The sequence below is a fragment of the Hemitrygon akajei genome, chromosome 9 (genome assembly GCF_048418815.1).
Source record: "Hemitrygon akajei chromosome 9, sHemAka1.3, whole genome shotgun sequence".
NCBI lineage: Eukaryota > Metazoa > Chordata > Chondrichthyes > Myliobatiformes > Dasyatidae > Hemitrygon > Hemitrygon akajei.
The window spans coordinates 109,624,111-109,648,751 of record NC_133132.1 but is presented as its reverse complement, the minus strand read 5'-3'; the positions used below and the strand labels follow the sequence as shown (position 1 = coordinate 109,648,751).

Sequence of the window (24,641 nt, the reverse complement as noted above, 5' to 3'; positions counted from 1 at the left end):
AGGTAGCATCCATGGAGAGGAATAAATATTTTGGGTTGAAACTCTTCATCAAGACTGGAGTACTTCTTCCCCACCCCAACTTTCTTATTCTGGCTTCTTCCCCCTTCTTTTCCAGTCCTAATGAAGGATCTCGGTCTGAAATGTCAACTGTTTATTCCTTTCCATAGATGCTGCTGGACCAGCTGAGTGTCTCCATCACTTTGTAAGGGGTCTGGAATGACAAGGTCAGAGAGAACATCAAAATCTTGCAAGCTGATTTATTTACTGCTTGTCAGTATGTTGTTAACTAGTGTTACCCTGGTAACTTAAGCATTTCCAAACCAAACATCTGTAGAGTTTATTTGCACAATAAGATTTGGGCATATGCTGGCAAGGGCCAAGGTTTTATTTATCCAAATATTTGCAGAGTATTGCTGGAGGTAACCTAATTAAAATCCTGTTGGTTCACATCAGTTATGGAATGTGTATACTTGTTCAGTCAACATTACCCAGTACAGCACTCCTTTGATTTAAAAGTTCATTGGAGCTGAGTGTACATCAGCCACGACTGGACACAAGACAGACTAATCTAGGAGAGATCTTCATCACGTTGATTCTGGATTGTTGGGGTGGCTTCAATCTCCCTTCCAGATAGGTGCCACCTCAAGATGGAAGAAACCCATCCCCGTCACCCCAATATCACTCCGTCAAGGAGCACTGTCCACGAGGCATCGGGAGAGCATGAGATTCTGCAGGTAAGGTGTTGAACGTGGTTGGTCCTGTCTCACTCGGCTTCAGGGCAATGGCAGATTCACAGCTTTATGAGAGTAAAGAAAGATTAGCTTTATTTGTCACATTAACATCGAAACATACAGTAAAATATATCATTTGCGTTGGCACCCAACACAGTTCGAAAACTTCTGACACCAACAGAACATGCCCACAACTTACTAACCCTAACCCATATGTCTTTGGAGTGTGTGAGGGAACCGGAGCACCTGGAGGAAACCCTCATGGTCATGGGGAGAACGTACAAACTATAGTGAAACCTTGATCTTGCAGCTGATGCTGTAAATCATTGTTCTAACTGGTATGCAACCATGTCTTGCTGCATTTGCAAACCTACCCCTTCCCCAGTCTCATTACTAGTTAACTGCTACTAACTCCCAATGGCGTTCACAAAGTTTTATAGAGTCAGAGTACTCCAGCACAGAACAGGCCTTTCAGCCCATCTTGTGCATGTTGAACTATTATGCTGCTTAGTCCCACTGGCCTGCACCAGGACCATAGTCCTCCATACCCCTCCCATCCATCTACATATCGAAATTTCCGTTAAATGTTGAAATCAAATTCACAGCCATCACTTCCTTGGGCAGCTAGATCCACATTTACGCCATGCTCTGACTGAAGAAGTTCCACCTCAGGTTACTCTTAAACATTTCACCTTTCCCATGACCTCCAGTTTTAGTCTCGCATAGCCTCGGTGGAAAGTAGCCTGCTTGTGTTTACCCTATCTATACCCCTCAGAATTTTTCACACCTCTATCAAATATCCCCTCATTCTCTGATGCTCCAGGAAATAAAGTCCTAATCTATTCAAGTTTTATGTGATGCTGCCGTGATGATCCATTCACTGCCCTTAAATCAGTAAAATTATACTTCAGGGGTCAACTTACTCAGTTTTCCTCAATTGGAATCAAATATTTGGCACCTAAACAGTACGTTAGCTTTCATTGTGTTGCTGTAGCATTTAATAAGCCCACAGATAAAGTTTGGAGAACATTGTTAAAACTATTTGTTTTTTTTTTAAATAGCTCACATTTGATGTAAGTGTTGACCTCTAATATTTAGAATGACACAGTTATTGTGAGTATATATTATCCACATTTATTGATGATTATTTTTCAGACCGTTTTTGTACAGACATGGCCTTAAAGTGTTGGAAATATTGGTACTTCAAGTGAATCAGTTTGTTTAAGGATTGATTCAGAATAGTCAGAGTCAATAATATTTGCCTTGAAAGCGGCTTTATTCAATAGTTCAGAGTTAACGAGAAATACAGCATGGGTATGGGCCCTTCGGTCAGCTAGTCCACGCTGACCATGTTGTCCGCCCAGCTCATTCCAATTTCCTGTGTCTGGCCAGGACACAGCCCTCCTTGTACCTACCTAAGTGTTTCTTGAGTGATACTATTGCACTTCCTCTGGCAGCTCATCACCATCCTTCGCACAAAAAAGCTGTCACTACAGTCTCTTTTAAATCTTTCCCTTCTCACCCTAACTATGTGCCCCCTAGTATTCAAAAGTCAACAATCAGAGAGGCTGCATTGAAAACCTTCTCTCCAAGCAATACAACCAAAGACTAAAGTCTTTGTTAACCAGCAAGAATTTTGGTTAATTGTTTTATTGTTTTTCACCGTCTGCTGCCGGGAAGAAAAATCTGTCAGAGTTATTTCAACCAGCAGCCACACCCTGAGCAGATTCATGTTGTGGTGCCCTTGGCACTTGGGGAGAGGGAGGGGTTTCAATCTAATTTGTCAGCTTGCAACTTCAAATAATTTCTGCTGTCAAAATTGCTACAAGGCAATCTCTCTGAAAAGGACTTTGTAATCAATATTTTATACAAATACAAATACTTTATTGTCACCAAACAATTGATACTAGAGCACACAATCATCACAGTGATATTTGTTTCTGCACTTCGCGCTCCCTGAAGTACAAATCGAAGTAAATATAATAAAAATTTAAATTATAAATCATAATTAGAAAACAGAAAAGGGAAAGTACAGTACTGCAAGTCAGGTCCAGAAATTTGGACAGTCTTATCACAGTTGGAAAGAAGCTGTTCCCAAATCTGGCTGTACGTATCTTCAAGTTCCTGAACCTTCTCCCGGAGGGAAGAGGGACAAAAAGTGTGTTGGCTGGGTGGGTTGTGTCCTTGATTATCCTGGCAGCACTGCTCCGACAGCGTGTGCTGTAAAGTGAGTCCAAGGATGGAAGATTGGTTTGCGCGATGTGCTGGGCTAGGTTCATGATCTTCTGCAGCTTCTTCTGGTCTTGGACAGGACAACTTCCATACCAGGTTGTGATGCACCCTAGAAGAATGCTTTCTATGGTGCACCTATAAAAATTAGTGAGGGTTTTAGGGGGCAGGCCAAATTTCTTCAGCTTTCTCAGGAAGTAAAGGTGCTGACTGGCCTTCTTGGCAGTGGACTCTGCTTGGTTAGACCAAGTCAGGTCATTTGTGACATTCACGCCAAGGAACTTAAAGCTTTTGGCCTGTTCCACCTGCGCACCACCGATGTGGATGGGGTTGTGCGGTCCGCCACTCCTTCTGAAGTCAACAATCAATTCCTTCGTCTTGCTGACGTTGAGAGATAGGTTACTGTCTTCGCACCATGCCACCAGGTTCTTAATTTCCTCTCTGTACTCAGACTCATCATTACCCAAGATGCGGCCTACAATTGTGGTGTCATCAGCAAACTTATATGTTGAGTTTGATGGAAACTTGGCTACACAATCATGGGTGTACAGTGAGTACAGCAGGGGGCTGAGTACACAGCCTTGTGGGGCACTGGTGCTCAGAGTGATTTTCGAGGAGAGCTTGTCCTCTATATGCTCATTAATTTGGATGTAGATCAATTAGTAGCTTTGAAGACAGAACAGGAGCAACAAAAGTTGTCTAATTACACTCTGTGGCCACTTTATTAGGTACACATGTTCAGGTATCTAATCAGTCGATCATGTGGCAGCAATTCAATGGATTAAGGCATGCAGACATGGTTGAGAGATTTGTTTGTTGTTCAGACCAAACAACAGAATCGGGAAGAAATGTGATCCAAGTGACTTTGACCATGGAATGATTGTTGGTGCCAGACGGGGTGGTTTGAGTATCTCAGAAAGTGCTGATCTGGAATTTTCATGCACAACAATCTCTAGAGTTTACAAAGAAAGTCCAGTGTGCAGCAATTCTGTAGGCATGGCCTTGTTAATGAGAGAGATTGGAGGAGAATGGCCAGGCTGGTTCCAGCTGATAGGAGGGTGACAGTAGCATGTGTTACAGCAGTGGTGTGCAGAAGAGCTTCTCTGAATGTACAACATTTCAAAACTTGCAGTAGATGGGCTAAAGCAGCAGAACGCCATGAACATAGGTGCAGTGGCTACTTCATTAGGTAGAGGTGGTATCAAATAAAGTGGCCACTAAGAGTATAATATCATTTACAGTATATTAGGGAAAAAAAAATGACTAAGTTTTGCAACTGATCAATCCCATAATTCTGTCTTGCTCTGTAAATTCCCCGGATTTCATCTGAAATAGACACAATGCAATAAAAATAAATAAAATACTGGATCAGTGAGCAGGTCAGACAGGGTTTGCAGAGTGGAAAATGCAGATCATGTCTCAGTCTGATGAGAAGGGCACAAGATATCAACCTTAAACAGTGACTGTCTTTAAACTTCTACAGGCTCCAACTGACCAGCAGGCTATTTCCAGCATTTTCGGGTTTTTTATTTGAAATTTCAGTCTTTGCATTCTTTCCTGCTTTGTGCTTGGTTAATTTTATGTAGTACTGTACTGTGTAATGGTGATGATGAATTGACAGCACATTTTATGTTTCAAGTTTTATTTCCTTTGACTTTCAAACATTAACTGTTGAATGTATCTTAAACTCAAGTTCAAGTTTATTGTTATTCAACTGGACACATGCATACAGCTAAGGAAACAATGTTCCTCTGGGAATTATTTGGTGCAAAACACAAAACATATATCAGATACAGCACATAAAATAATATCTCAATAATATTAACAGATAATAAAATATATTCTATGGATGTACAAGTTGACATAAAGTGCACATATAACATATAGTTAAATATACAGCAGTATAATGCTACTGGCGAGGTATTATACTGCTGTAAGAATATCTGATTGTCATATGATTATTCAAAAATCTAGAAATAATTCGGGGTATTTTCATGGCACTTTCTACACCAAGTATGTTGGTCTTGCAATTATTTTTAACATTAGCAAGTTTCTACATACCGAGTATTTGGCCATTGTAAAGTTGTCTCGTGTTTAGGTTAGCCTGAATCGATAGTTCAAGGAGGTGCTGGGTGTTCCGCTTGACGGTACGTTAGAGCCTATTCTGTGCTGTTTCTTTAAGTAAAGTAACGACAATGAATCCATGAGTTAAACTTTCTACAGGTTTGTGAACAGATGAAATATGGTGAATTTGTACAATGTTGCAACGTGGTTCAATGTTCAGTGTAAAGCCGCACCTTCGGGTCAGGTTAATTGTAACCTGATATGCCAAGCTCTAATCGTGTACCGAATCCAACTTCAACTTGAGAAGCAGAAAGCCTCACAACCAACGCGCTGGAGATCTTCAGTCTGCCGAAGCTTCCGCAGCGCGGGTTCTCTAACTGCCATCTGTGATCCATTTTAAAGAAATGCTCCTACTGGCATTAATAGCACTTATTTTGTCTGTGGTCATCTCTGTAAAATGACCACTAAATACTCTGAATTACAAACCTTGTGCCCTTGGGAATGTCTTTATTGTCCAGATCCAAAAAAAAATCAAACTGGAAGCATTGGAAAACTCAACTTTGGTAAGTTTGTAGAGGATCACAGAGAAATGCATCACAGAAACAGGCCATTCGGGTCATCTTGTTCATGCTAGCTGTTTTACCATTGCTTATGTTAGGACCCAACTTTCATTGTCTTGCTTATTCATTGCCTATAGAAATGGCTCTGATTTTAAAAACCCCGACTTACTTTAAACCTCTTGTTTTTGCCCCCCCCCCCACACTGTGGGAAAATGATTTTCTATATGGACACCATGGTTGCATAGCACTTAGCGCGACGCTATTACATCTCGGGACCAGTTAGTAGATAGTAGATCAACTGGTCATTGTAAATTGTTCTGTGATTAGGCTAGGGTTAAATAGGTGGGTTGCTGGCTTGGTGTGGCTCATTAGGCCAAAAGGGCTTGTTCAGTACTTTATGTCTAAATAAAATAAAATCTGCATACCATATTGTGTACACAGCTATTCACCTAATGTCCTGTTCTGGACTAATTTTGAGCTGTTACATCAATATGAGGTAAATATTTTATACAATTAGTAGACAGATATTTCTGTAATAAGTGTTCTCCAATATACAAGGGACTTCATTCTCCCTAAGAACTTTACGCTCTGCTTGGGTTGGTAACACAATTGCACATAACGATATTTGCTTCTCGTATGAGACGTGGTGAACTTGGGAGCTGCTGTTGATGTGAAAGTGTATGTGATTTTCCCCACTGCCAAGTTTCCAATGAGTTGATGACATCACCTCTCAGCACCGATGGCCTGACTTACTGCAATACCGAGGGCAGAGTTAACCACAGATACCAGCCACAGAGACGCCTTCTGACCCCCTGAGTTCTTCCAGCAGTTTTTGTTTTGCTTCAGTATAAACCATTCAATCCCAACCTCAAAAATGATTCGCAATGATTTTGATTCATTTTTTGTCTTTTGAATCTTGCTTTTACTGAAAACATTTTCCTGTTTACCAACATAAACATGAAAAGTGATTAGACTCTGATATCTGTAAGTTTGTCAGTGCAAGGCTTTGAGGGGAAAATGAAGATCTGTTCCATGTTTTCCTGATTTCCTGTTCTTTGCTGACGTGTTCTGCTACTGTCTGCTTTTGTTAAACTAATATTTCACAAGCTATTTACTAGTGCAAAAATATTGCTGTGATGTGTCAGAAGAGCTCAAATTGCATACAATTCTCCTCCCCATTATTGCATCAAATTGTTTCTTAATTGATTCTGGGATCTCTGCCTCTATTAAAACCTGCTGGTCCAATCCAACAGTCAGTTCTGTTCTGTAAAAAAAAAGCATTATGCTATTAATCTTAAGTTTGCATGTGATAATTTTGTTTTATCTTCTTTGATCATTTAGAATTTTTTGGAATAAATGATCATTTACATCAAAGGTGAATCTTTGCTTCTTGTATGTGCCATACCAAAAGGTAGGGTGTTTCTCAAATTCAAGCAGCCCTTGAGGCCGAAGTTTTCAGAAACTATGTCTTTGAAATTCATTTGGCAGACATAAAAGACTTTAAAATCTTTAGGCATGGGATATCTTTTCCACTATCTCAGCATGTCCAATACTAGCACATTGCTGAATCCATTAGTGCAGATGATTTTTCATTGGTTTGAGGCGATCCAGTTTTCTATAACTTGGTAACAGTTCAATGATTTACGTAGATATCCATGCAATGAGGTTATCTTATCACCAGTTATAAACTAAAGTTGCTTTTCACTTAGGTGAGAGATTACCATAAGACCATAATATGAGTAGAACCAGGCCATCAAGTCTCCTCTGCCATTCCATCATGGCAGATTTATTATCCCTCTCAACCCCATTTTCCCCATACCATTTGGTGCCCTGAAATAATCGAGAACCTATCAACATCCACTTTAAATATGCCAAATGGCTTGGCCTCCACAGCCATCTCTGGCAATGAATTCCACAGATTTGCCACCCTTGGCTAAAGAAATTCCTCATAACTCTGTTCTAAAAGGACTGACTTCAATTCCAAGTCTGTCCCTTCTGGTCCTAGACTCCCCAACTATTGGAAACATCCTCTCCATATCCACTCTCTCCAAGCCTTTCAATATGCGATAGATTTCAATGAGATTCCCCCTCATTCTACTAATCTCTAGTGAGAGAGCCATCAACGTTCATCATATGTTAACCATTTCATTGATGGGATCATTCTTGTGAACCTCTTCTGGACTAACTCCAATGCCAGCACATCTTTTCTTAGATAAGGGGCCCAAAGCTGCTCATATTACTCCAAATGTGGTCTGACCAAACTTTATAAAGCCTTAACATTACATTCTTGCTTTTATATTCTAGTCCTCTTTAAATGAATGCTAACACTGCATTTGCCTTCCTTACCACTGATGGTTATCTGACTCAACCAGAAAATGTTTTGTTTACACGTGAAATTAAAAGAATTAAATGCCACTAGTTAGTATCCATTATGTCAACTCCGTGGAGAGATCAGCTTTCTAAGCTGGGCCAAAAATGTTCTGACAGCTGAGTTATTTGGACTTTTATGCTGCTAAGTTCTTTAAAGTTCTGCAAGATTAAATATTTTAATTGCATTTAAGCATGCTCTCTCCTGTTGAGTTATTTATTTAGTAAAGGGGAGGTGGTGGAGAGCAGAAAGCAGGCCAGTAAGCTCAATATATGCCAAGACTGAATCTGCACTTAAAAATGTTCTGGCAGCCCCTGGAAAAGTTCAAGGTAATCAGGTGAAGCCAGCTTGGTTTTGAGACCAATTATTTTATTTATTTTTTATTCAGAGATACAGAGTGTAACAGGTCCATCCAGCCCAAAGAGCTATGTCACCCAGCAACCCACCTATCTAACCCTAGCCTAATGACAGAACATTTTATGATGACCTAGTAATCTACCAACTGGTACATGTTTGGACTGTGGGAGGAAAGTGGAACACCTGGAGGAAATACACACAATAATGGTGAGAATGTTCAAACACCTTACAGACGGCTCCAGAATTGAACTCCAAACTCCAACGGCCCAACTAAAGACAATATTGATTATTTGAAAAAATAATGTCTGCTTAAGAGGAAAGCAGAGAAGTTCTCCATCAATCCGTGGACTTCTTTCCATAGATGCTGCCTGACCCCTGAGTTCCTCCACAGTTTTGACTGTGTTGCTTTAGATTTCCAGCATCTGCAGAACCTTGTGCCTATGAATACCTAGATTTTCAGACAGAACTTGTAAGGCAATGTATTATCAGGCTCTCTGCATCCACTCTATCAAGCCCTATCAATGTTCGACAGGTTTCAATGAGGTCACTCCTCATCTTCTGAATTTGAGTGAGTAGTGGCCTGGAGCCATCAAACATTCCTCATGTGATAAACCTTTCAATTCTGGAAGGTTCAGTGGGGTTTCTCCGGAAACCCCATTGATCCTTCTCCAATGTCAGCACATCCTTTCTTAGGTACATGTCCCAAACTGCTCACAATACTCCAAGTGAGATAAAGCTTCAACATTACATCCTCACTTTTATATTCTAGTCCTCTTGAAGTAAATACTAACTTCACATTTGCCTTCCTCACCACCGACTCAAATTGCAAATTAACCTTTAGGGAATCCTGCACAAGGACTTCCAAGTCCCATTACACCTCAGATTTTTGTCTACCCTTTTACTTCTTTCTGAATCCTTATTCAATTTGCCACTTCTTTAACTCTTTCTTCTAATATGTCTAAGTCCTCCTCTAGTCTCTCTACATCCTCAAAACTATATGCCTATCTACCTATTTTCATATCATCCACACACTTAGCCACAAAACCATCAATTCCATCCTCCAAGTCATTGACATGTAACGTAAAAAGCAGTCCCAACACATACGCATGTGAAGCACCATTAGTCACCAGCAGCCAACCAGAAAAGGCTCCCTTTATTCCCACTCTTTGCCTCCTGCCAATCAGCCAATGTGTTAACCATGCTAGTATCTCTCCTGTAATACCATGGACACTTAACTTGTCAAGCAGCTTGATATGTGGCATCTTGTCAAAGGCCTTCTGAAAATCCAAGTACACAAAATCCACTGATTCTCTTTTGTCTACTCTGCTTGTTATTTCTTCAACAAATTCCAACAGATTTGTCAGGCAAGATTTTCCCTCAAGGAAACCATGCTGACTAAAGCATATTTTATCATGAGCCTCCAGGTATCCCAAAACCACATCCTTAACAAACAACTCCAACATCTTCCCAACCACTGAGGTCTGACTAACTGGTCTATAATTTCCTTTCTTCTGCCTCCGTCCCTTCTTGAAGAGTGAAATAATATTTACAATCTTCCATTCCTTCATAACCATGCCAGATCAATTGATACTTGAAACCATTACTAATGCTTCCACAATTTCTTCAGGCACTGCGTTCTGAACACTGAAGTGTAAACAATCTGTTCCAGGTCACTTGTCTCAGTTTAGACCTTTCAGTTTCCCAAGAACTTTCTCCATAGTAATGCCAACTTCACACAGTTCTGCCTCCGAACACTCTTCAAATTCCGACATGCTGTTGGTGTCTTCCACAGTGAAGAGTATTGCAAGATATTTATTCAGATCATCTGCCTTTTCCTTCCCCCATTACTACCTCTCCAGCATCATTTTCCAGTGGTCTGATATCTATTCTCGCCTTTATTTAACAGAAGAAACTTTTGGAATCCTCTCTAATGTTGTTGGCTAGCTTATCTCCATAATCCATCTTTACCCTCTTAATGACTTTTTGGTTGCCTTCTGTAAGTTTTTAAAACCTTCCCAAACCTCTAACTTACAACTAATTTTGCTTTATTGTATGCCCTCACTTCAGCTTATATGCAAGCTTTGACTTCTTCTCTTGTTAGCTGCCATGATTGTGCCATCCCCCCCCCCCCCTTAGAATACTTCTTTGGAATGTATATATCCTGTGCCTTCCAAATTGCTTCCAGAACTTCCAGCCATTGCTGCTCTGCTGTCGTCTCTGCCAGTGAGCTTTTCCAATCAATTTTGTTCAGCTCCTCTGTAATTCCCTTTACTCCACTGTAATACTGAGACATTTGATTTTAGCTTTCTCCTTCCCAAATTGCAGGGTGAATTCTATCATATAATGGTCGAAGCATTCCTTTAAGCTCTCTAATCAATTCCAGTTCATTGCACAACACCTAATCTAGAATAGCTGATCCCCCAGTGGGCTCAACCACAAGCTGCTCTAAAAAGCCATGTCATAGATGGATAAGTCCTTAGGGTATGGTGGGATATGACCCAGGTTATTGAGAGAGGCAAGAGAAGGGATTGATGGGCATTGACCAATACCTTCATGTCCTCTCTAGCCACAGGAGATGTCCCAGAAGGCTGGCAAGTAGCTAATATTGTTTCATTATTCAAGAAGGGAACCGGTGATAATTGAGGAATCCATAGACTGGTCAGTCTCACATCAGCAGTAAGGAAGTAACTGAGAGAATTGGTGTTTGACAATGTTACTTATGGGAGGCTCATCCAGAAGATTAAGGTGCATGGGATCCATGGTGAATTGGCTATTTGGATTCAGAATTGGCTTGCCCATATAAAACAGAGAAGAGGTTGAAGGGACTTATTCTAGCTGGAGATCTGTGATTGGTGGTGTTCCACAGGGATCTGCATGGCGACCTCTGCTGTTTCTGATGTATCTAAGTGGCCTGGATTAAAATGGAGATGGATGAGTTAGTAGATTTGCAGAAGGTGGTGTGGATAGCATACAAAACAAAGAGAGTACAGTGATCAGTTTACAGAGAAATTAGAGGTGTACAAGATGATGTGAGGCATTGATCGTTTGGATAGTCAGAGGCTTTTTCCCAGGGTTGAAATAGCTAGCACGAGAGGGCACAGTTTTAAGGTGCCTGGAGATGTCAGGGTTAAGTTTTTTTTAATGCAGAGAGTGGTGAGTGTGTGAAATGGGCTGCTGGCAATGGTGGTTGAGGCGGATACAATAGGGTCTTTTAAGAGACTCCTGAATAGGTACAGGGAGCTTAGAAAAATAGAGGGCTATGGGTAACCACAGGTAATTTCTAAGGTAAGGACATGTTCAACACACCTTTGTGGGCCAAAGGGCCTGTATTGTGCTGTGAGTTTTCTATGTTTCTAAATGGCAGATGAAGTTTAACTCGGCCGGATGTGAAGTGTTGCATCTTAGTAAGTCAAATATAAAGAGACAGTATACTGTTAACGTTAAGACCTTAACAGTGTAAATGAGCAGAGGGATCTTGGGGTCCAAGTTCATAGCTCCCTAAAAGTGGCTACACAGGTTGATAGGGTGATTAAGAAGACATACGGCATGCTTGTCTTTATTAGTCAAGGCACTGAGAACAAAAGTCAGAAAGTTATTTTGCAGCTGTATAAAACTCTGGTTAGGCCACATCTGGAGTATTGCACACCATTCAGGTCACTTCATTATAGAAAGGATGTTGGGGCTTTGCAGAGCACACAAATGATGTTTACCAGGATGCCGCCTGGATTAGAGGGCATCCAGAAGAAACTGGATAAACTTGAGTTATTCTCTCTGGAGCATTGGAGGCTGAGGGAAGACCTGATAGAGGTTTAAAGGATAAAATTAGGCATAAATAAAGTAGACAGTCAGTATCTTTTTCCCAGGGTTGAAATGTCTAATACCAGAAGGCATGCTTTTATGGTGACAGGGGTAATTTCAAAGGAGATATGAAGGGCACATTATTTTATACAGAGTGGTGGGTGCCTGGACTGTGCTGCCTGGGGTGGTGATAGAGGCACATATATTAGGGACATACAAGAGACTTTCAGATCGGCAGATGAATGTGAGAAAATAATGGTAGGATATGGATATGTAGGCAGAAGAGATTAGTTTCCCCTCATGTTTCCCTTAAACATTTCACCTTTTACTCTTAACATAACTTGTACTTGTTGTCTCATCCAACCTCAGTGGAAAAAGCCTGCTTACATTTATTCTGTCTATACCCCTCATAATTTTGAATACCTTCATTAAATCAATCTTCTATGTTCTAAGGAATAAAGTTCTAATCTATTCATAACTCAGGTCCTGCAGTCCTGGCAAAATTTTTGTAAATTTTCTCTGGATTCTTTCAATCGTATTTACATCTTTTCTGTAGGCAGGTGACCAAAACTGCACAGAACAGTCCAAATTACACCTCATCAACATCTTATGCAACTTCAATATAGCAACCCAACTCCTGTATGCAATACTGTCATCTATGAAAGTCAATGTGCCATTTTAGAGCCCATTTTTCCAGCTGGTCCAATCGTGTTGTAAGCGTTGATAGACTTCCTCAATGCCCATGACACCCGCAATCTTGTCATCTGCAAATTTACTGATCCAGTTAACCACATTATCATCCAAGTTGTTGATATAGTTACCAAACAACAATGAACCCAGCACAGATCCCTATGGCAGTCCACTAGTTACAGGCTTCAGACCTCATGCTTCTTGCAATAGTCTGTGATCTGTCTACAGATTTGTTCCTCTAAATCCCTAAGACTGTTGGATGATCTGTATTATAGCCCCAGTAATGTGATCATACCCCTCAGTTCCTCAGTTTCACCCATAAAGCCTCACTAGACGAATTCTCCAGTTTGTTCGAACTGGGCACAGCCATGACATTTTTCCTGGCTAGTAACGCTACCCCTCCTCCTTTAATCCCTCCCGCTCTATCATGTCCAACAACGGAACCCCGGAATATTGAACTGCCAGTCCTGCCCTTCCTCCTGCAACCACATCTCACAAATGGCTACAATATTATAATTCCATGGTTGATCCACACCCTGAGCTCACCTGCCTTTCCTAAAATATTTTCATTGAAATATAGACAACTCAGAACATCAGTCCCATCATGCTCAACCTTTTGCTTCCAGACTTTGTCTGAGGTCTCAACAACATCTGTCTCTTCTACTGTCCTGGCACTCTGGTTCCTAACCCTTGCAACTCTAGTTTAACCCCCTGCCCTCTCCTGCGCAGTACTAGCAAACTTTCCTGCAAGGATATTAGGCCCTTTTTCGGTTCAGCTGCAAACAGTTTCTTCTGTACAGGTCCCACCTTCCCTGGAAGAGAGCTCAATCATTCAAAAGTCTGCTTAATGAGGGAAACAATAAAAATGCCCATTTTGACAGGAAAAAAATAGAAAAGCATGTTATCCAAACAGTGAGGGATGAAGGTTACTGGGTGGGAGAAAGAAATGCAAAGTTGAAATTGCAATCAGATGAGCCACAAGCTGCTGAATAGCAGGGAAACGTGATGGACTGACTGGCCTACTCATGCTCTCAATATAACAACATATACAAAATACTTCATCCCAAGTTCAAATCCCCACTGAGCAAAGCTGATTATTGAACTTCCTCTGTGCTCCCGGCTATTTATTTATTTAGAGATACCGCGTGGAGCAGGCCCTTCCGGCCCAATGTGCCACAGCAAACCACTTATTTAACCCTAGCCTAATCACAGGATAATTTACAATGACCAGTCAACCTACTAACCAGTCTGTGTCTAGACTCTGGGAGTAAACTGGAGCGCATGAAGAAGCTCCAACACTCTGAACCTTGCTGCTTCTGAAGTTGGTGTGGTCAGTGTTCACATTTCACTTCCTTTCCTTGTTTTATCATTTTTTTGCACAATTAATGAAACAGTGAACACTGTGGCCCAGAAATCTGATTGAGGCAGCAGTATGCACTAACATCCCGATATTAGTTAGCTGCACCCTGTGTGATGATTTGAGCATTGAGTACTGTCATTAGCACACCACAGGATGTAATGATGGGTGGAGGGCATCTGCTCTTCCTGCAAACACTGCCGTACATCAGGCAAAGGTGGGCAGAATACACCCCTGACATGATACCTGGGTGTGTAGCGGCAGATACATCAGAGACATTTAAGAGACTCATAGATTGGCACATGGATGAAGGGAAATTGAGGGCTACGTGGGAGTGAAGGGTTGGATTGATCTTAGAGTAAGTTAAAAGGTCAGCACAACATTGTGGGTCAAAAGGCCTGTACTGTGCGTAGCGGTTACCGTGACACTATTAGAGTTCAGAGTTCAATTGCAGCATCCTCTGTAAGAATGTTTGTACATCCTTCCCATGTGTGCATGGGTTTCCACTGGATTCTCCGGTTTTGTCCCACAGTCCAAAGATATATCAGTTAACATGTTAATTGATCGTTGTAAATTGTCCTATGATTAGGCTAGAGTTAAATATGTGGGTTGCTGGGCAGCACAGCTTTTCGGCCATAAGAACCTGTTCCACATTGTATCTCAAAATAAGTAAAATGTTCTATGACTATGAAGAGAATGGACGGATATGATGATACACAGGAAGAGGACATTTGGTATAAATTGACATCAAGATTGGCACAACATTGTGGGCTGAATGGTCTGTGCAGTCCTGTACTGCTTTGTGCTCTAACAGCTTGATGCACACACAATGTGTAGATCCACGCACTGGAAGTCACAGCTGGCAGAGAGCATTACAGAATCAGTATCAAAGGAAAACCGCAAGGAAGGCATAAAATACCACAGTGAGGATTTTCCCAAAGAAGTCAACAGCAAGACCACACTGGGAACCTGAGGCAAAGGGTGAACGGCTTCATGAGCATGCACAGTTGAAATTGGTTTATTTATTGTCACATGCATCGATATACATGCTTTTCTGGGTGTGTGAGTGGGAGGGACAGGAATGCGGTTTGCTTGGCTGTTGTCTCTTTTTGTTCTTGTTGTTTGTGTCAGTCTGCTGAGCATTGTGGGCACTGGAATATCTGATGACATTTGCAGGCTGCCCCCAACATGTTTTTAGGTGTGCTGGTTGTTCACTGGATGTTTTGATGTACATGTGATAAATAAATCAGAATCTGAGAAAAGCTTGTCTTGCATTCTTTCCATACAGATGGGATCACTACACAGTGCATTGAGGTAGAACATGGTGAGATAATAAGAGTGCAGAATAAAGTGTAACAGCTACAGAAAAAGTGCAGGGCAGTTAAACAATAGGGTGCAAAGTCATGAAGAGGTAGGTTGTGAGGTCAACAGTCCATGTTTTCGTACCAGGAAACTATTTAATAGTCTCATAACAGCAGGATAGGTCAACAAGCACTTCTGCCAATGCTACTTCTCAACAACTGTTACTCCCATACACTCCCACAACATTGTGTGCACTCAGACATGTTCACTCACCATCAGTCACCACTTCTGCACAACTACATTTCTCCAATACTCAACTTGTAGACACTGCCAACTATTTAACAGTGGCAGGCATACATTACACTTGACAGTTGTCGCACTCGGAGCAGCATCCAGCGGCGGATTAAAAACTTTGCCTTGCCCTTGAGCTTGGGTAGCACTAAAGGATGGATATGAGGTGGGTGGATCCATCTTGACGTAGATGGAGCTAAGCTCCAAACATTTATCAACATTATCAAGCACCTGAGCTAAGGTGCAGGGATGGGGTGAAAGTGCACGCGAGGAAGGGGGACCTTCTGCAATTAGAAACAGTGTGTCACAAAGTTACACAACGTGGAATCAGGCCCTTCAGACCAAATGGTCTGTGCTGAAAAATATGCCCATCCAAGCTGGCAGCATTTCCCATCATAAACATGAGATGCTGGAAATCCAAAGCGACACACACAAAATGCTGGAGGGACTCAGCAGGCTAGGCAGCATCTATGGAAGTGAATAAATAGTTATCATTTCAGGCCGATGCACTTCAGGACTGAAAAGGAAGGGGGAAATGCCAGAATAAAAATGTTTGGCCTCCAGGAAGTTCTGCTTTTGTCAGATGGAGTGAAGGTGCTCGATGAAGCAGTTCCCCCCCAGTTTGAGACTGGTCTCACCAATGTAGAGGAGGCCTCATCGGGAGCTCAAGACACAATAGACGGCCCCAGCATATTCACAGGTGAAGTGTTGCTTCACCTGGAAGGACTGTTTGCAGCTGTGAATGGAGATGAGGGATGAGAAGAATGGGCAAATGTAGTACTTTGGCAAATTACAGGGATAAGTGTCAGGAGGGATAAATGAACGAGGGACAAGCATTTCCCATGTTTTGCTAGTATCACCCTATATACTGTCCATCCATAATCGGTGTGAGTTAATTAACAGGATGGATCCCAAAGTGAACCGAGTCATACTGGCCCTGGAATGAGAGTGACCTCCAGAACATACGCCATAAGAAATAGGAGCAGAATTAGACTATTCAGCTCATCGCCATTTAAACATGGCTAATTTATTCTTCCTTCTCCCCATAACCTTTGATACCCTTGCTGCATCCATGTCCTCAGTTGTAGCGAGGACAGGTTCTCAAGCCATGATATTGCCTGTTTGCAGTTACCCAGGGGAGGCGTTAGAGTTGGGCACTCCACTGGAGTGCTGGAGGCAGTGTGGCACAGTGTCCATGCTGGAGTCGGTGGTGACCACGTGGTCTGTTCAAACCCCAGCACCCACCCATAGGTACTCAGACCAGGGTCTGTTCAAACGCCAGCACCCACCCATAGGTACTCAGACCAGGGTCTGTTCAAACGCCAGCACCCACCCATAGGTACTCAGACCAGGGTCTGTTCAAACCCCAGCACCCACCCATAGGTACTCAGACCAGGGTCTGTACAAACCCCAGCACCCACCCATAGGTACTCAGACCAGGGTCTGTTCAAACCCCAGCACCCACCCATAGGTACTCAGACCAGGGTCTGTACAAACCCCAGCACCCACCCATAGGTACTCAGACCAGGGTCTGTTCAAACCCCAGCACCCACCCATAGGTACTCAGACCAGGGTCTGTTCAAACCCCAGCACCCACCCATAGGTACTCAGACCAGGGTTTGTACAAACCCCAGCACCCACCCATAGGTACTCAGACCAGGGTCTGTTCAAGCCCCAGCACCCACCCATAGGTACTCAGACCAGGGTCTGTACAAACCCCAGCACCCACCCATAGGTACTCAGACCAGGGTCTGTTCAAACCCCAGCACCCACCCATAGGTACTCAGACCAGGGTCTGTTCAAACCCCAGCACCCACCCATAGGTACTCAGACCAGGGTCTGTTCAAATGCCAGCACCCACCCATAGGTACTCAGACCAGGGTCTGTTCAAACGCCAGCACCCACCCATAGGTACTCAGACCAGGGTCTGTACAAACCCCAGCACCTACCCATATGTGCTGAGACTAGAGTGCTTACAAACCCCAGCAATAACCTATAGCTGCAGAGGCTCTACCTAGCCCAAACCAGGGAGTTTAGAACCCCCAGTACCCACCCATAGGTAAAGGTATCCCATCCCCGGATGAGGGTGTATATTAAAGGTTACACCCTCCCCACTGAGATCATCCTGCTTTTCAGTTCCTACCTTTCGATGATAGGTAATTGATTTATCATTCTCACATATACTGATACAATTAGCATGACATCCAGACAGATCATTACAAGTCCACACATCAAGGTAACAAAAAGAAAACAGAAGCAGATTATACTGTTACAGCTACAGAGAAAGTACAGTGCAGGCAGCCAATAAGGTCCAAGGGCCTGGGTGAGTTAGATTATGAGATCAAGCGTTCATCTTTTAGTGTACAAGAGGTCTATCTGATTGTGGGATAGAAGGTGCCCTTGAGTCTGGTGAAAGGTCTTGGCTCAAAGCGTCAACTGTTTATTCCCCTCCATCGATGGTGCCTGGCCTCCCGAGTTCCTCCAGAGTCTTGTGTGTGTTATTCTTTATTTCCAACACATGCAGAATGGCTTGTGCTTTTGAGTCTGGTGGTACCAGCTTTCAGCTGTTTGTACCTGAGGTGAGAAGAAAGGACATCCGGGGTGAGAGGGTTCCTTGATTGATTATGTTCGCTGCTTTCCCGAGGTAACGAACTGTAGTTAGAGTCCATGGGGTGGGGGGGGGGGGGTGGTGGGTTAGTTTGTGTGATTTTTGCGGTCACGAGCAGAGCAGTTGCCGTACCAAGACGTGATGCATCCGGACCGGATGTTTTCTGTGGTGCCTCGATAGAAATTGGTGAGGTTCAATGGGGACACGCCGAATTTCCTTAGTCTCCAGTGGAAGAATAGGTGCTGGTGAGCTGTCCTGGCTTCATGTCTATGCGGTTGGACAAGTTCAAACTGTTAGTGATGCTTATACCCGAAAACTTGACTATCAGTCATCTTTATCTCAGTATCGCTGATATAGACGGGTGTGTACTCTACCGTCTCCTGAAGTCAGTGACCAGCTCCTTTGTTGCTGACACTGAGGCAAAAGTTATTGTCTTGACACCATGTCACTGGGCTCTCGCCTTTGTTTGAGACATGGCCCACTGCAGTGGTGCTACCTGCAAACACGACTGGAGTTCGTGCAGAATCTGGCCGTGTACGTTTTTGCAGTGTTCTGTACTCTCCACAGCTTCCTGAAATCAATTACCTGCTCCTTCCTTTGCTGAGCATTGAGTTAGAGGCTGTTGTCTTGATGCTATTCCATTGGGTTTGCCGCAGCAATAAGCGGATTAGCCAGCCAGAGTAATTACAGTGACGGACGAGATCTGAGGGAGTTTTCTAAGCGCCGTTACCACGATTGGCAACTCCTGCCACCTCACTCGAACGCTTTTTAGAAGTTGGCGCCCAATGATTTTTCAATGTCTCTATTTTCTTCCTCAATGGCCAATTCCGAGTCCGATGCTATCAGGGAAACAACAGTCTCTCTCTCTCTCTGTCTGTCTGTCTCTCTCTCTCTCACACACAAACACACTCGCACACTCACTGCCCGTTTGCCAGTCCCACCCACTTCGCTAGCAACCTCTCTCTGTAGGCGGATTCTCCTGTTCCACTGAGCCGACCTGCTCGGATCCGGGCACGGAGCGGGCGCAAAGTGGAACGCGCAGACGGCACGGGGGCTACACTGATCTGGCTTCCAGCTTCTTTCCTCGCAACAGACTGCACGCCCCCCCCTCCCAACCTCCCACCTCCCTCCTCACTTTCTGACTGTGAGGCGCCAAGCGCCCGAGCAAAGGTGCAGAGAGGAACGAGCCGTTCAGCAACTGTGTTCGAGGGTGAGCGAACTCCGGGTGCATCGAGACGCCTCCCTCCCCGCTGCTGATGTTGGGACCCGGGTAACGCGAGGAAACTCTGCTTAGCCTCGCCTCGTGTGCCAACCTTTTCTAGAAAGGTTCTGCAGGTCTGATGAAACTGATGGCGTCTGCACTTCGGCCTTGAGTAAGTGTCCTGATTTTATTCCTATCTGATTTTCGCTGCTCTTGTTTGCTAGCGAGCGTCGGGAGGGGAAAGGGGGTGAGCCTCTCGTTCTGTGGACCGCACCATGACAGCTACCGCCTGTAGCCTCTAACAAGCACCTCCATTCCCTCTGCGAACCAGGGGCGTGTTAGACACTAATGCAGCGCCGGCTTTCGGAGGGCCTGCGACGTTTAGGAACAGACAATTCAAGATTCTTTAATGTCATTTCCAGTACATAAGTGTGCAGGAGAACAAAATAATTGCTTCCCCAGTTCCGATGCAGCACAAACAAAAAGATGAAGAACATAACAATGAAATAACACAATAAATGCAAATACTCATATACATGGATTGATTTACGTCCCCTCCTCCCCCCCCCCCCCCCCCTCCCTTTACCCAAGAATTGCAGGCAGCCGCCGTCGCTCCGTAGCTGGGCTCCGTGCCGCGGCCGGGATTGTCGCTTGGCACTCAGCTCCTGCAGCAGACGCACCCTCCGCATTCATTCCCGCAGAAACCGGGAACACCCTCCTGTCTAGTTTCGCTGCAAATCCCCGATAAAACCTGTTGTGTGAGGAAGATGCCTTTATTTATTTGCTGGGGATTGAACCGATACTCAGAATCGAGGGACGAGCATTTAGAACAGAGATAAAGAGGAATTTCTTACCAGAGGGTGGTCGAACTGAGGAATTCATTGCCACAGATGGTTGTGGGGGCCAAATCATTGGGCATATTTAAAGCGGAGGTTGATAGGTTCTTGATTAGTAAGGGTGTCAAAGGTTGCGAGGAGAATTGGGCTGAGAGGGTAATGATGGAATGATGGGTCGAATGGTCTGATTCTGCACCTTTGTCACATAGTGTGTGTCCGTTCAGAGGCTAGGGCCCATTGGTTAGACAAACCTGCGGGAGACGGTGCAGCGGCCGCCCCGCTTGCAGAGCTCATGGGGCGCCTCGCCCTCTGCTGTATGGCGGTGGCATCCTTTCCTGCCTGTGCTCCTCTGATCGCGGGGTCTTCGCCCTGCACGCAGCCGCCTGCCTTTACCGTGAACTGACTCACAGCGCTGCCTAACTCCGGGAGAAGTACAGGGTGAGGCGGTGCTGGTAGAAGGTGTGTGTCTGCCTGTGTATCAGACGCTGAAGGCGCCAGTCCTTCCTCTTCCTCCCGAGGCCGCGCACGGTGCAGCTTTGGAATGTGATGGGACGCTCCATTGTCTGCACCCCAACCTCAGCGCCAGATACGGAGTCTCCTGAGAATACAGGAAGGATTTCAATCTGGACAGAGCGCGTAATCCCCACTGTGCCATGTAAAGCAATCTTATTCCAACCCTCACCTCCTACCCCCCCCCCACACATCACTTCCAAAGTGATGTAACCACAGAAAGTGTAACACCAATTCTCCTCACCTGTCCCTAGAGCTGTCCCTCACCTGTCACAACCCTTCAACCCCACACTCACTCGTTACCACACCCCTTGCTCACCTGTTCAAACACCCCCTTCCTCAGCTGTCCCCTTAACCCCTCGCTCACCTGTCCCTTCACTGCTCTCTCAATTGTCCTCAGACCCCTTCCTCACCTGTCCACTCACCCCTCCCTCACTGTAAGACCTGAAAACTTCTCAATACACAGGATAGACCGGACTGCTGATCTGGAAAAGTCAAAGCATGGGGTCTGTGCTTCATGATAAACTCTTTGTAGTGCTCAGACACAATGGTCTTATTTCACATCCTGGAACAGCTAAGGATTAAATGGCATCCATTCTACTTACCAAGAGAGTTTTCTGTGATCCTGACTGCAGTTTACCTACTATCAAAGGCGGTTGTTAAACAGGCACTCAAAGCAAACCTGATCTTTCGTATGGTTGTAGGGGACTTCAATATGCTAAATTATCAGCAACATATAACCTACAGCACCGGGGGCCCAACACACTCGACCACTGCTAAACTCTAATTACGAATGCCTACCATTCCAGCCATAGGCCATAGTTCAGGCTATCTGGTCACTTGGCAGTCCTCCTCCTACCTGTGCACAGGCAGGCACTAGAGAGAAAGGCCCCAATCATGACAGGAAAGAAGTGGTTGTGGGAGGCAGAGGAGCTGCTATGGATTTGCTTTGAGTTGGTAGACTGAGCCATCTTCAAGGACTCTTCAGAGGATCTAAACAAATACACTACAATTGTCAGAGACTTTGTAAAAACAGTCAAAACAAAATCATTCTGAGTCTGCCCCAGTCAGATGCCCTGGATGAACGATGATATCCACAATCTGCTGAAGGCCAGATCAGTGGCATTCAAGTCTGACAACCAATTAAGAGACAAGAAATCCTCATACAATGTCCAGAAAGCCATCTCATGGGTGAAGTGCAATTCCAGGCCAAACATGAATAACTGAATGATGCTTGACAGCTGAAGCAGGACTTGAACACTCTTACCTCTCACAAAGTGAAACCAAGCAACATAGGTGACAACAAGGCTTCATTCCCAGGTCAGCTCAATAACTTCTGTGCTCGCTTTGACCATCAATACATGGAGGAACCTTCATGACCTCCCAGAGCTCTTGATAACCCTGTGATTTCAGTCTCTAGGGTCCACTTGAGAGTATCGTTCAGGAAGGTGAACACATGGAAAGCATCCAGCTCAGATGGAGTACTTGCCCAAACTTTGCTGATCAACTAGCTGGAGTGTTCAATGGTATTTTTAACCTCTTACTTTGGCAGATTGAGATACCCACCTGCTTCAAGCAAGCTTCAATTATACCAGTGCCTAAGAAGAACATGGTAACCTTCCTTCAATTACTATCATCCAGTAGCACTAATGTACACTATTATGAAGTGCTCTGAGAGGGTGGTGATGAAACCTATCAACTCCTGCTTGAGAAGTAACTTGGATCCGCTCCAAATTACCTAACAAATCCGCAGCAAATGCCGTTTCATTGGCTCGTCACTCATCCCTGAAACATCTGGCTGGTGAAGATATATATATCAGGATGCTCTTCATTGACTACAGTTCAACATTCAATACCATCATCCCCTCAAAACCAATCAATAATCTTCAAAAATGTGGCCTCAATGTTTTCTTTTGCAATTGGATCCTCAATTTCCTCACTGTAGATCTCAGTCAGTTCAGGTTGGGAAAAACATCTCCACAATCACTATCAGCACAGGTGCACCACAAGACTGTGTGCTCAGCCCTCTGCTCTACTCATTTTATACATATGACTGTGAGGCTAAGCACAGCTCCAATGCCATATTTAAGTTTACTGATGACACCACTGACACTGGCCAAATCAAAGCTGATGATGAATCAGCATACAGGAGGGAGATTTAAGAACTTGGCTGAGTGAATCCATAACAACAACCTCACACTCAATTGCAGCAAGAACAAGGAGGAGGAAATCGCAGGCCCATGAGCCAGTCATCATCAGGGGATCCGAGTTGGAGAGAATCAGCTACTAGAGGATCTGTCCTGAGTCCAGCATGTAATTGCCATTGTGAGGATAACGTGGCAGCACCTCTATTTGTTTAGAAGTTTGTGAAGATTCAGCATGACATCTAAAACTTTGACAGACTTTGTCAGATAGATGAGTGGTGGAGAGTATATTGACTGGTTAAATCACAGCCTAGTATGGAAACACAAATGTCCTTGAACAGAAAATTCTATAAAAGTAGTGGATGCAGCTCAGTCCATCACGGGTAAAGTCCTCCTTACTATTAAGTACGTCTATACAGAGGAAAGCAGCATCCATTATCAAGGACCCTCACCATCCAAGCCATACACTCTTCTCACTGCTTTCATCAGGAAGGAGTTAAAGAAGCCTCAGAACTCTCATCACCAGGTTCTTGAACCAGAGGGGATAACTTTACACAATTTAACTCGCCCAATTACCGAACTGTTCCCACAACCTATAGAGTCACTTTCATGGACTCTTTGTCTTATGTTCTTGATATATATTGTGTATCTATTTGTTTATGATTCAACCTTTTCCTATAACTCAGGTCCTTAAGTCCTGGCAACATTCTTGTAAGTTTTCTCTGCACTCTTTCAATTTTTTTGACATCTTTCTGTAGGCAGGTGACCAGAACTGCAAACAATGCTCCAAATTAGGCCTCACCAATGTCTTATACAACTTCAGCATAACATCCCAACTCATGTACTCAGTTCTTTGATTTATGAAGACCAATGTGCCAAAAGCTTTCTTTACAACCCTATTTACCTGTGATACCACTCTCAAGAAATTATAGACCTATATCTCCAGATCCTTCTGTTCTCCTGCATGCCTCAGTGCTCTACCACTCACTGTGTAAAGTTGCCCTCCCAAAGTATGAGACCTCACACTTGTATGCATTGAATTCCATCTGCCATTTTTCAGCTCTTTTTACCCTCGGGTCCAGATCATGCTACAAGCTTTGATAGCCTTCCTTGCTGTCCACAATGCTCCAGTCTTGGTGTCACCTGCAAATTTGCTGATCAGGTTTACAACATTATCATCCAAATCATTGATATAGATGACAAACAACAATGGACCCAGCACTGAACCCTGCGGCACACCACTAGTCACAGGCCTCCAGTCAGAGAGACAACCATCTACTTCCACTCTCTGGCTCCTCCCACAAAGCCAATGTCTAATCCCATTTACTACCTCATCTTGAATGCCGAGCAACTGAACTTTCTTAACTAATCTTCCATGCGGATCATCTGCCTAACACGCCTCACACTTGGATCCACCTATCACCTGTTAGCTCTTGCCTTACCCCGTCCCCTCATCTCCTTATACTACCTCCCCTGTACCTTTTAGTTCAAGTTCTCAACCTGAAAGATTGGCTGTCCATTTCCCTCCATAGATACTGCCTGACCCACTGAGTTTCTCCAGCATTTTGCGTGTTGCTCCAGAATTCCAGAGTTTG

The 24,641-nt window shown here is 43.8% G+C and overlaps 1 protein-coding gene and 1 long non-coding RNA gene across 2 annotated transcripts in view; one reads left to right on the top strand and one right to left on the bottom strand.

The window, feature by feature from the left end:
• Positions 1-568: 568 nt before the first annotated feature.
• LOC140733442 (uncharacterized) lies at positions 569-21,089 on the bottom strand. Its single transcript, XR_012100286.1, has 3 exons — positions 20,411-21,089; positions 20,143-20,307; positions 569-796 (listed from the first exon to the last, which is right to left on the bottom strand). It is a non-coding gene; the product is annotated as an uncharacterized lncRNA (long non-coding RNA).
• The window catches only part of kbtbd11 (kelch repeat and BTB (POZ) domain containing 11), a 21,022-nt gene continuing 15,658 nt past the window's right edge, over positions 19,278-24,641 (top strand). The window contains exon 1 of the mRNA XM_073056769.1: positions 19,278-19,728. The gene's annotated coding sequence lies outside the window, so the exon portion shown is untranslated. The remainder of the gene's footprint in view (positions 19,729-24,641) is intronic.